The sequence below is a fragment of the Dendrobates tinctorius genome, unplaced genomic scaffold (genome assembly GCF_039654945.1).
Source record: "Dendrobates tinctorius isolate UK_male_01 unplaced genomic scaffold, ASM3965494v1 ptg000030l, whole genome shotgun sequence".
NCBI classification, from domain to species: Eukaryota; Metazoa; Chordata; class Amphibia; order Anura; family Dendrobatidae; genus Dendrobates; species Dendrobates tinctorius.
Window position 1 is genome coordinate 33,992,710 of NW_027361698.1, and position 15,321 is coordinate 34,008,030.

The following is a 15,321-nucleotide window of genomic DNA, read 5'->3' on the forward strand; positions in this document are numbered from 1 at the left end:
ATAGTATAATACACATACACACATATATACATATACACACACTGTTCACCTCTCCCTCATATAGAGGCCAGCAGTGTGTATAGCATAATACGCATACACACATATATACATATACACACACTGCTCACCTCTCCCTCATATAGAGGCCTGCAGTGTGTATAGTATAATACACACATATATACATATACACACACTGCTCACCTCTCCCTCCTATAGAGGACTGCAGTGTGTATAGTATAATACACATACACACACATATATACACACACTGCTCACCTCGCCCTCCTATAGAAGACTGCAGTGTGTATAGTATAATACGCATACACACACATATACACACACTGTTCACCTCTCCCTCATATAGAGGACTGCAGTGTGTATAGCATAATACACATACACACATATACACACACTGCTCACCTCTCCCTCCTATAGAGGACTGCAGTGTGTATAGTATAATACACATATATACATATACACACACTGCTCACCTCGCCCTCATATAGAGGCCTGCAGTGTGTATAGTATAATACACACATATATACATATACACACACTGCTCACCTCTCCCTCCTATAGAGGACTGCAGTGTGTATAGTATAATACACATACACACATATACACACACTGCTCACCTCTCCCTCATATAGAGGACTGCAGTGTGTATAGCATAATACGCATACACACATATATACATATACACACACTGCTCACCTCGCCCTCATATAGAGGCCTGCAGTGTGTATAGTATAATACACATATATACATATACACACACTGCTCACCTCTCCCTCCTATAGAGGACTGTAGTGTGTATAGCATAATACGCATACACACATATATACATATACACACACTGCTCACCTCTCCCTCCTATAGAGGACTGTAGTGTGTATAGTATAATACACATATATACATATACACACACTGCTCACCTCTCCCTCCTATAGAGGACTGTAGTGTGTATAGTATAATACACATACACACATATACACACACTGCTCACCTCTCCCTCATATAGAGGACTGCAGTGTGTATAGCATAATACACATATATATACATATACACACACTGCTCACCTTTCCCTCCTATAGAGGACTGCAGTGTGTATAGCATAATACACATATATACATATACACACACTGCTCACCTCTCCCTCCTATAGAGGACTGCAGTGTGTATAGTATAATACACATACACACATATACACACTGCTCACCTCTCCCTCCTATAGACTGCAGTGTGTATAGTATAATACACATACACACATATACACACACTGCTCACCTCTCCCTCATATAGAGGACTGCAGTGTGTATAGCATAATACGCATACACACATATATACATATACACACACTGCTCACCTCTCCCTCATATAGAGGACTGCAGTGTGTATAGCATAATACGCATACACACATATATACATATACACACACTGCTCACCTCGCCCTCATATAGAGGCCTGCAGTGTGTATAGTATAATACACATATATATACATATACACACACTGCTCACCTCTCCCTCATATAGAGGACTGCAGTGTGTATAGCATAATACGCATACACACATATATACATATACACACACTGCTCACCTCTCCCTCATATAGAGGACTGCAGTGTGTATAGCATAATACGCATACACACATATACACACACTGCTCACCTCTCCCTCCTATAGAGGACTGTAGTGTGTATAGTATAATACACATATATATACATATACACACACTGCTCACCTCTCCCTCATATAGAGGACTGCAGTGTGTATAGCATAATACGCATACACACATATATACATATACACACACTGCTCACCTCTCCCTCATATAGAGGACTGCAGTGTGTATAGCATAATACGCATACACACATACACACATATACACACACTGCTCACCTCTCCCTCATATAGAGGACTGCAGTGTGTATAGCATAATACGCATACACACATATATACATATACACACACTGCTCACCTCTCCCTCATATAGAGGACTGCAGTGTGTATAGCATAATACGCATACACACATATATACATATACACACACTGCTCACCTCGCCCTCATATAGAGGCCTGCAGTGTGTATAGTATAATACACACATATATACATATACACACACTGCTCACCTCTCCCTCCTATAGAGGACTGTAGTGTGTATAGTATAATACACACATATATACATATACACACACTGCTCACCTCTCCCTCATATAGAGGACTGCAGTGTGTATAGCATAATACGCATACACACATATATACATATACACACACTGCTCACCTTTCCCTCCTATAGAGAACTGCAGTGTGTATAGTATAATACACATACACACATATATACACACACTGCTCACCTCTCCCTCCTATAGAGGCCAGCAGTGTGTATAGCATAATACGCATACACACATATATACACACACTGCTCACCTCTCCCTCCTATAGAGGCCAGCAGTGTGTATAGCATAATACGCATACACACATATATACATATACACACACTGCTCACCTCTCCCTCCTATAGAGGCCAGCAGTGTGTATAGCATAATACGCATACACACATATATACATATACACACACTGCTCACCTCTCCCTCCTATAGAGGACTGCAGTGTGTATAGTATAATACACATACACACATATATACACACACTGCTCACCTCTCCCTCCTATAGAGGCCAGCAGTGTGTATAGTATAATACACATACACACATATACACACACTGCTCACCTCTCCCTCCTATAGAGGACTGCAGTGTGTATAGTATAATACACATACACACATATATACATATACACACACTTTTCACCTCTCCCTCGTGTAGAGGCCAGCAGTGTGTATAGTATAACACACACACACAGTGACCGCGGTGTCAGCAGTACTGCGCAGACATAAGCCTGTGACATCTCCTCATCGCCGCATTCTCACACTATGTTTACGGGCTTTGTTGTGATATGTCAGGTAGCACGCGATTGGCTGTGACGCCTCCTTGCTTGTGTGTGATTGGATGAGCCGGTCTCCTGTCGCTACCTACTGATGACGTCGGCACACCGGGAGTGTTCCTGAACACCGTGCAAAATGGCTGCCTATGTGGGCCGGGAGCGGCCGGGAGCCGGTGTTTACAGGGGATGAAGTGGAGGAGGAGTCACCGAGACCGGTGAGTACATATAGGGGCTGGCGGGTGGTCCTGGGGGGCGCTACACGCACGTATGTTCTGACACTTGCTTGTGCCGGTGCTGTGTGACTGCTCCGGTAACGTGTGGTCCTGTTGCGGCGGCCTGTGTGGTGGCAGCTACACGGGTCACTATGACTGGAGGCAGGTGTCACACTGTACAGTCAGCCTTTATTGTGTTGCTCTGGAGAGTGGGCTTTGTGGTCACGTGACAGTCATGTGAGCATGTCACTGGATGAAGTCATAATTTAAAGGGGCTGTCCACTACACTATCTGGGCACCCCGTTTAAAATGAGGGCGCCCCCTTGTAAATTAAAAATATAGTTCTCACCATCCGCACTTGCTCTGTTCTAACTTCTAGCCGTATCTGCGCCTCGTGGCGCTCACGTGGCGTTATCGTCGTGTGAGTCCTGCAGCCAATCAGCTGCTGCGCATTCACTGCTTCTACTTGTCCAAATGAAAGTAATGTTACATGGCTTTCTGTCTGTGAGAAAACTGAGTGCGTTTATACTTGTGTTACTGCGCTGGCACATCCTTAGCTGAAATTATTTAGTTGTTACTATTTATTTATATTTATTTCTATAGCACCATTGGTTCCATGGTGCTGTACATAAGAAGGGGTTACATACAAAATACTGATATCACTTACAGTAAACAATCACAGACTGATACAGAAGGGGGAGGACCCTGCCCTTTCGGGCTTACATGCTACAGGATGGTGGGGAAGGAGACAGTAGGTTTGGGGGATTGCAGCATTTCCCGTGTTGGTTGAGGCGATATCTCCAGTAGTGTTGAGGAGGTAGCGGGATCACTGCAGGCTGTAAGCTTTCCTGAAGAGGTGGGTTTTCAGGTTCCATCTGAAGGATCCGAATGTGGTTGATAGTCGGACATGTTGGGGCAAAGAATTCCAGAGGATGGGGGCTATTCGGGAGAAGTCTTGGAGGCAGTTGGGTGAGGAGCAAATAAATGTGGAGGAGAGAAGGAGGTCTTGGGAGGACCGGAGATTACGTGACGGGAAGTATCGGGAGATTAGTTCAGAGACATATGGGGGAGACAGGTTATAGATGGCTTTGTAGGTCAGTATTAGTAATTTGAACTGGATACGCTGAGGGAATGGGAGCCAGTGATGAGATTTGCAGAGGGGAGAAGCAGAGGAGTAGTGAGGAGAGAGATGAATTAGTCAGGCAGCAGAGTTAAGGATGGACTGGAGAGGTGCGAGGGTGTTAGCAGGGAAGCCACAGAAAAGGATCTTGCAATAGTCGAGGCGAGAGATGATGAGGGCATGCACAAGCATTTTAGTAGAATGAGGGTTGAGGAAAGGACGGATTCTGGAAATAATTTTGAGCTGGAGGCGACAGGAGGTGGAAAGAGCTTGAATGTGCAGTTTGAAGGACAGGGCAGAGTCAAGGGTTACTCCGAGGCAGTGGACTTCCGGTACAGGGGAAAGTGTGATGTCTTTAATTGTGATAGATAGGTAAGGAAGATCTGTGAGATGGAGGAAAGATGATGATTTCAGATTTGTCCACATTGAGTTTGAAGAAGTGAGAGGAGAAGAAGGAGGATATGGCTGATAGACAGTCCGGCATTCTGGACTGCAGAGAGGTGACGTCTGGGCCTGAGAGGTAGATCTGAGTGTCATCAGCATACAGGTGGTACTGAAAGCCATGGGATTTTATGAGTTGTCCCAGGCCAAGTGTATAAATTGAGAAGAGTTGGAAAGAGTAGAAATCATATCAGCCCTTCGTTTCTGCCTTGGCTTCTGCTGTAAATGGACTTCTGGTTTCTCGTACGTCTGTGTGTGTTCCCTGCTGCAGGTTATATCAGCCCTTTTCTGCCGTGGCTCCTGCTGTAAATTGACGTCCGTTTGTTGTAGGTCCGGTTTGTTCCCTGCTGCAGGTTATATCAGCCCTTTTCTGCCGTGGCTCCTGCTGTAAATGAACGTCCGTTTGTTGTAGGTCCGGTTTGTTCCCTGCTACAGGTTATATCAGACTCTTTTCTGCTGCGTCTCCTGCTGTAAATGGACATCCAGTTTGGCATAGGTCCGGTGTGCTACATGCTACAGGTTATATCAGCCCTTCGTTTCTGCCGCGACTCCTGTTGTAAATGGATGTCCGGTTTCTCGTAGGTCCGGTGTGTTACATGCTGCAGATTTCACCTATTGCAATTCGCTTCAAGTCTTCATCTACATCTGTATGTAGCACATGTTGATTTTAAAGAGAGTGTTTGACATCATAAACATTTCACATCACAGTATACATTTCTTAAATACTGTGCGCGTGCAGCCTATGTAGCGCACTCCGACTTAGGTCGTCCGGACAGCTATACTGCTCTATAGGGGAATTTACAAAATAATTGCTTGGTAAAAACGGTTGCTTTGGTACTCTTTAAGGGGTTTCCAAAAATTATCTATCCAAAGACTTCATTTCGCTCCATTCGTAATCTATGGGCCTGTCGTAGATCACCTAGCGCTGTACTTGGCTGCCTGGATCAGTCCCATAGAGAATGAATGGAGTGATTGTGCACATGCATTTGCTCCATTCCAAGAGAGCTTTTCAGAGCCCATTTAATGAGTTGCTGTGGGTCATACTGGACCCCAACTGATCTGCAAGTTATCACCTATCCTCCACATAGTTGATAACTTTGTGTTTGAATAACCCTTTAACTACCAATAACTGGCTTGTATTGGTAACTACCTTGTGTTCCCTTGCACTGTGATTAATCATTCCATCTCCATCTTCCAGTATGTGGTGGTCGTTTGTCTATTCATTTGTCCATTGTGGCTGAGATACTAAAATACATGCACCAGAAATTTGGGTTTATTTGTGCAAAAAAAAAATCTGTTTTAGACGTTTTTTTTTATCCGATATGCTCGGTAAGGGTCCTTATATGCAGAAAAAAGGGTGTGACCTAAATTGTGATCCCATGCACCAAAATCGCCCCGCAATTTAGAATAACGTAGTTCACAAAAATTTGCCAACTAATAGATGCTGTAATTAACACTGGACAGTCTAAAGATGCTCATGATTTATCAAACAGTATGAGTCACTGGTGCATTCTAAAGGAATTGTACATCTTCTGTACTACAGTCCCCAACGTAAGATAAAATCACCATGTACTCTCCTCCTGTACTGGCACCAGGGCTCCCGAGGCTCGCGTGACATTATTATGTCATGTGAGCCCTGCAGACAATCAGTGGCTGCTATGGAGCTGTTGTGCTGTATTTTCCTTCAGAAGAACCTAGGATGTGTGACCACTGCAGGCCATTAGCCACTGATGTTTAGCTGCAGGGCTCACGTGGCATAACAATGTCACATGAGCTTCGGGAGACCTGTTGCCAACATCGTTGTAATGGCTCCAGTACGTCTATTGACGATGTAAAAAAAAGTTATGGTATGTTTACACTGTGTCGTCTTCCGTTTTTTTTTTTTTGCAGCGGAGCCTTTAAAAACGTTTGAAAAGGCATCGAGTGCTCAAAATAATTACAGTATTTGTTTAATTGGAAAAACAACGCGTTATTTATTTGTTCAGTCTTTTGCGCATCTTTTAAACATTTCATGCTTTCAAACATGTCAGGTGGTTAAAAGAAGTGATGTGTGTTTTCTTCTGTCGCTACATTTTATACAATAGGAATCAACAGGAAGGCCAAAAAAATAATGCCCAGAAGATGCTTGGCCATATTTTTGAGCATCTTGTAGTAAGTGAGAGTTATATTCATTACACAATGGATTTTGAAATGTGCCAATAAAAAGACACTGAAAAAACGCTAAAAAAAGTGTTAACCCAATACATTGACATGAAACACCATCGACAAAGCACAGAGCAATTCTTGAAGCATCTTCTTCCTTATGAAAAACAGACATTTTTGACCAGTGGTTGAAGACTCCAAGTGAACATACCCTTGCACAGCTTTAGGAACTCTGTCCCATTGTGTAATTTGGCTACCAACTATGAGAGACTTACTTACACTGGCTATATTCCCTGGTAAGCAGGACATTCTAGTGACCCTCCTGGTCTCTATAAAGAATTTCTAGCCTCAGTAGTGTGCCACAGTGGTCAGTGATTATCTGCATCGGTCACTTGTCTAGTTAGGGATGTCAGCATAGTGAACAAAGAGCCGCTGTCAGGCCTGGGATGGTGGAAATTTATCTCTTGGGTGATAGACATATTATTCTTTTATATCTCTACCCATACTGTTGTCAATGTAGTAAAAATCCCATTAACTTTAAAGAATATTTGTAATTCTCACAAGGGTGATGATTGGTTGGCTTAGGCTACGTTCCCACGCTGAGCTTTTGGTGAGTTTTAGATGTTTCACACTTTCTGCACCTATTAAGTATAGTAGGTTACTTGCATTTTCTTCATTTTGTTTTCGAGTATGTTTTTTCGCATGTGTTGTTGACGCTGCGGTTTTTGTCTCTTGTTGGTATGACATGTTTTAAATAAAGCTGCGTTGTTTTTGATGTTTCCTAGTATTTGAGTTTGACAAAATTTTATTGATACAGTCGTGTGGATAAGTTCCACAGCTAATGCAAGTCTATGGGCAAAATCTGCACATGAAACTCAGCGTATCCGCAGGAGAAATTGATATGTTGCAGATTGGAAACAGCGGTCACTTTACATTGAATAAAATAGCACAGTGGGCAAGAGATTTCTATAAATCCCATCCACTTTCCTGGAATTGTAAGACGCTGCGTCTTTGAGGCTATGTGCACACAGTTCGGATTCTGCTGCAGATCCGCAGCGGATTTGGCCCTGCGTAGCCACAGCAGAACTGCATGTGATGTACAGTACCATTGTAGCCTATGTAAAACAAAATCCGCTGTGCACATGCTGCATTTTTTTCCACGCAGATTTGGTGCAGAATGAAAAAACTTCTTTTGTGCGCTTTTGCTGCAGTTTTCCACCTGCTCCATTTTAGAAATCCGCAGGTGGAAAACCGCCCAAAACATGCATTAAAACCGCACAAAAAATGCACTAAATCCGCAGGAAAAATGCAGGTCATTTGACCTGTGGATTTAGTGAATTCTGCACGGAAAATTCCCAAGCAGAATACGCACCGTGTGCACATACCCTGACTCGTCATGGACATACTGCCTTAGGCTGAGTGCACACGTAACGGAAAACTCGCGGAAATTACCGCGAGAATTCCGGAATTCCAGTCCGCGGGAAAATCGCATTTTAAATTCCCGCGATTTTCCCGCGGAAAAACTAGCATTTTGCAAGCGTATTTAGCTTGCAAAATGCTAGCGTTCTCCAAGCGATCTGTAGCATCGCTTGGAGAACTGATTGACAGGTTGGTCACACTCATCAAACAGTGTTTGACGAGTGTGACCAACTTTTTACTAATGAGGCCGCCTATGCGGCATCAGTAGTAAAAGATAGAATGTAAAAAAAAAAAAAAAAAATACTGTTATTCTTACCTTCCGACGTCCCGCGCATCCGTTCCCAGTAATCCTTTGCGAAAATGCCCGCGATGACGTCCGTTCTCGCGGGATCGCGACGTCTCGCGGTAATTCGCGATGACCGCGAGACTTCGCGATCCCGCGAGATAGGACGCCATCGCGGGCATTTTCGCAAAGGATTACTGGGAACGGATGCGCGGGACGTCGGAAGGTAAGAATAACAATATTTTTTATTTTATAATTCTATTTTTTACAGGGATATGGTACCCAAAGCCCGGAGGACAGTCTCCTCTCCTCCGGACCGTGGGTACCATCCGCAATTGTTCTGCTTACTTTCCGCATGGTGTGCACAGCCACATGCGGGAAGTAAGCAGAACAATGCATTCCTATGGGTGCGGGATCGCCGCGATTCCGCAAAATAATTAGCATGCTGAGTTTTTTACCGCGAAGCGATTCCGCCGCGGTAAAAACCGCAGCATTAGCACAGCATTGCGGAATCCCATAGGAATGCATGGGATGCTTATGTTTCGCGTTTTCGCGGCAAAATCGCACGGTTAAAACCTCCGCGGAAACGCGAAAAAAACGCCACGTGTGAACTCAGCCTAAGTTGTTTCTATAGTATGGATCATATAGATGCCTGGATGCTCATGAACATGTGTCTACAACATGCAGCCTTTAGCCATGATGGGGTGTCATCTGCTATGAAGGAAGCCATGTTGTAGATACAATACCTTTGCACTGCTGTAGTACTGAGCTGGAGATATACATGTGCTACGCTAAGGGATGACCATTTCTCCTAAGGAAGTTGTGTTCTTTGTGTCTGGAGCAGCAGATGCTTTACTTTCATTGTTAGCTCTCTCACTTACTTTATAATGTATGCAAATAATTTAAAAAGTCCCTCTTTGTTATAATCTCTATTGCAGAAGTAACTTACAGGGGTTAACCAACATTAGGACATTTTTTTTAAACGGCTGTCAATTTTGTAAAATAGCAAAAACACAGATACATAACTAGTCTCTCTACCTCTCTCATCATCCAGTGCTGACTCTCGTGCAGCGATTTAGCTTTTTGTGTGAATAGCACGTGAGTGCTGTGGCCACTGATTCATTGCAGTATCTCCTGCTGGCCGTGTGCCTAATGAATGCAAGAAATGCTTAATGCATAGTTAAAAGGGTTGTCCATTGTTAAATACACATTTCTTAGCCATAGACTATTTAAAAAAATAAATACAAATAACACAGATGGGTACTGTCTGTTATCACCTTCATGGATCCAGTGCAGTGTTGGCGGTACTGGAAGCGATGACAGCACCTTTCAGATATTACAGGACCTCTTAAAGGAAATCTGTCACCCTTTTTTTCGACTTTGAGCTGCCGGCACCGACATCAGGGGCTTATCTACAGCATTCGGGAATGCTGTAGATAAGCCCCCGATGTAACCTGAAAGAGAAGAAAAAAGAGTTATATTATACTCACCGGGGGGCTGTCCGGTCTTGGTCTGATGGGTGTTGCAGTCTGGCGTCTCCCATCTTCATACGATGCCGTCCTCTTCTTTCCTTCCTGTTGTGGCTCTTGCGCAGGCGCACTGCTCTGCCCTGTTGAGGGCAGAGCAGAATACTGCAGGCGCCAGACCTCTCCCGGCGCCTGCGCACTGCAGGACTCTGCTCTGCCCTCAACAGGGCATAGCAGTGCGCATGCGCAGGAGCCACAACAGGAAGGAAAGAAGAGGACGGCATCGTATGAAGATGGGAGACGGCGGATGCCGGGGTAAGTATAATTTAACTTTTTTCTTATCTTTCAGGTTACATCGGGGACTTATCTACAGCATTACAGAATGCTGTAGATAAGTCCCTGATGTCGGTGTCGGCAGCTCATAGTCGAAAAAAAGGGTGACAGATTCCCTTTAAGTCTACAGCTGTCAGGGTACTAAAACAGCGAGGATGTTCCTCTGATTGTACGCTGTCCTATCAACGTTTTTTTAAACTTTGGTCAACCTCTTTAAATAACTGGCACCCTCCATTTTAATTTTCCTTGCACAATTCCTCTGATTACTGCTTCACCCCCCCCCCCCCATTGTATACGTATAGTACCTTCATAGTCTAGGACATTTCCCCAGCTGTTGGATTGACCAACTAAGAGAAGGGGGATTCTCAGACAACCATAAGGTGTATTTTTGAATAGCAGAAATTGTGGTTTACCTGTACAAGCCAAACAGCTAATATGCACTTCACAGTTTTGATGCAAAGCCTGTAGCCACAACTTGTAAAAGCACCCTAAACCATAATGAACAGAAAGACCCAACACCTATGGGGAATCTGTCAACTTCTCACTGTCCTTCCTTCTGCTGAGATCTCACACTGCTCAGTGCAAGCTGCTGAATGTACTTTGACTCAAGAGCTCTCTCACTCCAGCTGGACTCCTAAAATGTTAATTGTATTATCAGGATTAGGCCGCTTTCACATATTCAATTGTTGTGAGTTCAATTTTCCCTTCACCATTGAGGTCTGATGAACTCCCTCCTCTGGTGAAGGAAGGTAGTGAGGCTGATTATCAAACACCTGGGCAGCTAGATGATGACTGGGTGGCTGGAATTGAGGACTGGATGTAAGGCTGCCGACGCCCTTCTTCCTGGCTGGTGATTTTCCTGCTGGATTCTTGGAGACCAGTCTGATTCCTGCATCTCAAAGCTAAGTTTTTCTGCTCTGCTTTGTACTCTTCAGTTTTGTTTTTGTTTTGCCTTGTTTTTTGGGAGTGTTGCCATCCCCGGCCGGGGGTGAGCTGAATTCCATTTTTGTCTCTGATCTGTTGATCTTTTGCTCTGTCTTCAGAATATACCTGAGTGCTGATATAGTCTTTTGAAGTCTAGTGACTTCAGGGCCTGTTTTTCCTATCAGTCGGTTGGCTCATTTTGATAGGGTTTTTGCGGATGGCAGACAGCAGCTTTCCTATCCTGTCCTATTTAGTTAGCTTGGGCCCCATCATTTGCTCAACCTATCTTCTATCTGTGTTAGTGTTTTCATCTTGCTTCACCGTCATTATATGTTGGGGGCTGCCTATTGCTTTGGGGTCTGCTCTGGGGCAGTTTAGTTTTTCCCCTTTCTGTCTTTAGGCTATCTAGTTCTCCGGCTGTGATCGAGGGGTCTAGGGCACCGTAGGAACCCCCGACGGCTACTGCTAGTTGTTGTGGATAGGTCCAGGGGTCTGCAATCCGATAGCTGCCAACCTTTCTGGTTTTTCTGGACTTAGCTGGTATTTTGTTTTTTCCTCCTTCGGTGACTCATCATAACATTCAGTATTTGGTCATTATTTTTCATCAGTATTTGTAAGGCAAAACCAGGAGTGGGTGATAAATACAGAAGTGGTGACTTGTTTCTATTATACTTTTACTCTGATTGTTCCGCTCCTGGTTTTGGCTTACAAACACTGATGTAAAATAGTGACCAAATACTGACAGTGTGAAGAGGGCCTTATCCGGAGTCACACTAGCGAGAAAAACGGATGAGTGCTATGCGATAAAAAAATTGCATTGCACTCGTCCCAGTGTTTATCTATGGGCAGCTCCCATCATCTGATTTTTTTTTTTTTTTCTCGCCTGTTTTAAACGGGCTGAAAAAATCGCAGCATGCTGCGATTGTCACCGATTCTCGGCCAAGACTCGCAAATGCAAGTCTATGGGTGCGAGAACAAATCGGATTACACACGGACCGCAAGTGTGACTTGTGAAAAATACGCACTGGTGTTCTTTAACAAAAGCCGGCAATTCATTTTGCGATACAGTAAAATCACACTGATATATATATAATATATATATATATATATATATATTATGTAATTTATAGTTCATAGAGTTCTACATAGCATAATAGCTGCTAAATCAATTGACGGCTTCTGTAAAATCATTACAAAACCCGACATGAAATGACACATAGTTTACATACAGTAAACCATTTCATTTCGTTTAGTTTTTTATATGTCTTTGACTAATGATTAGATTAGGGTATGTGTGTAAAATTTTGGATATGTAGGTGTTAAATTAACTGGTAAATTCAGTGAAAAAAAATTGCGTGGGCTCCCGCCATAATTTCTCCGCCAGAGAGGGAAAGCCCAGTGAGTGAGGGCAGATTTTAATAGCCTAGAGAGGGACCATTATTTTTGCCCCCCTCTGCTAAAAAAATCTGCCCCAGCAACCCCAGAAAAGGCGCAGCTAGACTACGTCGTCAGTGAGGCTGACCTGAGGTGAACTCAGGAACAAGTTCATAAGCTTTCCCACGCTTATTAGTTAATCTACGGTCAGCCGGGGAGGCTGTGCAGAGATGAAGTCATTCATTCAGCAGTGGTTTACAGCGGGGCCGATAGCATTAGCACCCCGTTGTAAACTAGTTAACCCCTTGTGATGGATTGCAGCAGGGGACCTGACTGAACGGCAGAGAGGTATGTATTATGTTGGTTTGTTATTTTGTTTCTTTACAGGACAACAAGGGATTCTTTTGGATTAGCAGAATAATAAATTTTGTCAAAAACTTTGTGTGAATATTTCATTAAAATAATTTTTAATTAATGTGTGTGTCTGTCTTTTTTTAACCCTTTACTATTCTAGGTTTAATAATGGATAGGTGTCTTATTGACACCTCTCCATTATTAACCTGGCTTAATGTCACCTTTCAATAACAAGGTGACATTAACCCATTATTATTAACCCATGAGCCACCGCTAAAGGTCATGGGAATAGAGAGGCTAAGTGCCAGAAAAGGTGCATCTTAGAGATTTGCCTTTTCTGGGGTGGCTGGGGGCAGATTTTTTTTAGCCGGGCGGGGGGGCAAAAGCAATGGTCCCCCTCTAGGCTATTAAAATCTGCCCTCACTCACTGGCTTTCCCTCTAGTGGAGAAATTACTGCAATTTTTTTCAACGAATTTACCAGTTAATTTAACAACTACATGTCCAAAATTTTACACACATACCCTAATCTAATTATTAGTCAAAGACATATAAAAAAACTACATGAAATGGTTTACTGTATGTAAACCATGTGTCATTTCGTGTCGGGTTTTGTGTTGATTTTACAGAAGCCGGCAATTGATTTAGCGGCTATTATGCTATGTAGAACTCTATGAACTATAAATATGTATATACACATTTGTTCAAAAGTTTGGGGTCACCCAGACAATTTTGTGTTTTCCATGAAAACTCATACTTTTATTAATCAAATGAGTTGCCAAATGAATTTAAAATCTAGTCCAGACGTTGACAAGGTTCGAAAAAAAGATTTTTATTTGAAATAATTTTCACCTTCAAACTTTGCTTACGTCAAAGAATGCTCTCTTGCAGCAATTACAGCATTGCAGACCTTTGGCATTCTAGCAATTAATTTGCTGAGGTAATCTGGAGAAATTTTACCCCATGCTTTCAGAAGCCCCTCCCACAAGTTGGTTTGGCTTGGTGGGCACTTTATGCGTACCATACGGTCAAGCTGCTCCCACAACAGCTCAATGGGGTTGAGATCTGGTGACTGTGCTGGCCACTCCATTACAGATAGAATACCAGCTGCCTGCTTCTTCCCTAAATAGTTCTTGCATGATTTGGAGGTGTGCTTTGGGTCATTGTCCTGTTGTAGGATGAAATTCGCTCCAATCAAGCGCTGTCCACAGGGTATGGCATGGCTTTGCAAAATGGAGTGATAGCCTTCCTTATTCAAAATCCCTTTTACCCTGTACAAATCTCCCACTTAACCAGCACCAAAGCAACCCCAGACCATCACATTACCTCCACCATGCTTGACAGATGGTGTCAGGCACTCTTCCAGCATATTTTCAGTTGTTCTGTGTCTCACAAATGTTCTTCTGTGTGATCCAAACACCTCAAACTTGGATTCGTCTGTCCAAAACACTTTTTTCAATCTTCCTCTGTCTAATGTCTGTGTTCTTTTGCTCATATTAATCTTTTCCTTTTATTAGCCAGACTCAGATATGGCTTTTTCTTTGCCACTCTGCCCTGAAGGCCAGCATCCCGGAATCGCCTCTTCTTGACTGTAGACGTTGACACTGGCGTTTTGCTTGTACTTTTTAATGAAGCTGCCAGTTGAGGACCTGTGAGGCGTCAATTTCTCAAACTACAGACGCTAATGTACTTGTCTAGTTGCTCAGTTGTGCAGCGGGTCCTCCCACTTCTCTTTCTACTCTGGTTTGAGCATGTTTGTGCTCTCCTCTGAAGGGAGTAGTACACATCGTTGTAGGAAATCTTCAGTTTCTTGCAATTTCTCGCATGGAATAGCCTTCATTTCTAAGAACAAGAATAGACTGTCGAGTTTCACATAAAAGTTTTTTTCTGGTCATTTTGAGAGTTTAATAGAACCAACAAATATAATGCTCCAGATTCTCAACTAGCTCAAAGGAAGGTCAGGTTTATAGCTTCTCTAATCAGCCAAACTGTTTTCAGCTGTGCTAACATACTTGCACAAGGATATTCTAACCATCCATTAGCCTTCTTACACAGTTAGCAAACACAAAGTACCATAAGAACACTGGATTGATGGTTGTTGGAAAAGGGCCTCTATACACCTATGAAGATATTGCATTACAAACCAGACGTTTGCAGCTAGAATAGTAATTTACCACATTAACAATGTAGAGTGTATTTCTGAATCATTTAATGTTAGCTTTATTGGAAAAAACAGTGCTTTTCTTTCAAAAATAAGGAAATTTCTAAATGACCCTAAACTTTTTAACGGTAGTGTATATATGTGTGTTTCAA

The 15,321-nt window shown here is 43.0% G+C and overlaps 1 protein-coding gene across 2 annotated transcripts in view; it reads left to right on the forward strand.

The window, feature by feature from the left end:
• The first annotated feature begins 3,025 nt into the window (after window positions 1-3,025).
• The window catches only part of BLTP1 (bridge-like lipid transfer protein family member 1), a 451,393-nt gene continuing 439,097 nt past the window's right edge, over window positions 3,026-15,321 (forward strand). For both annotated transcript variants that reach the window (XM_073572011.1, XM_073572012.1), the window contains exon 1: window positions 3,026-3,157. The gene's annotated coding sequence lies outside the window, so the exon portion shown is untranslated. The remainder of the gene's footprint in view (window positions 3,158-15,321) is intronic.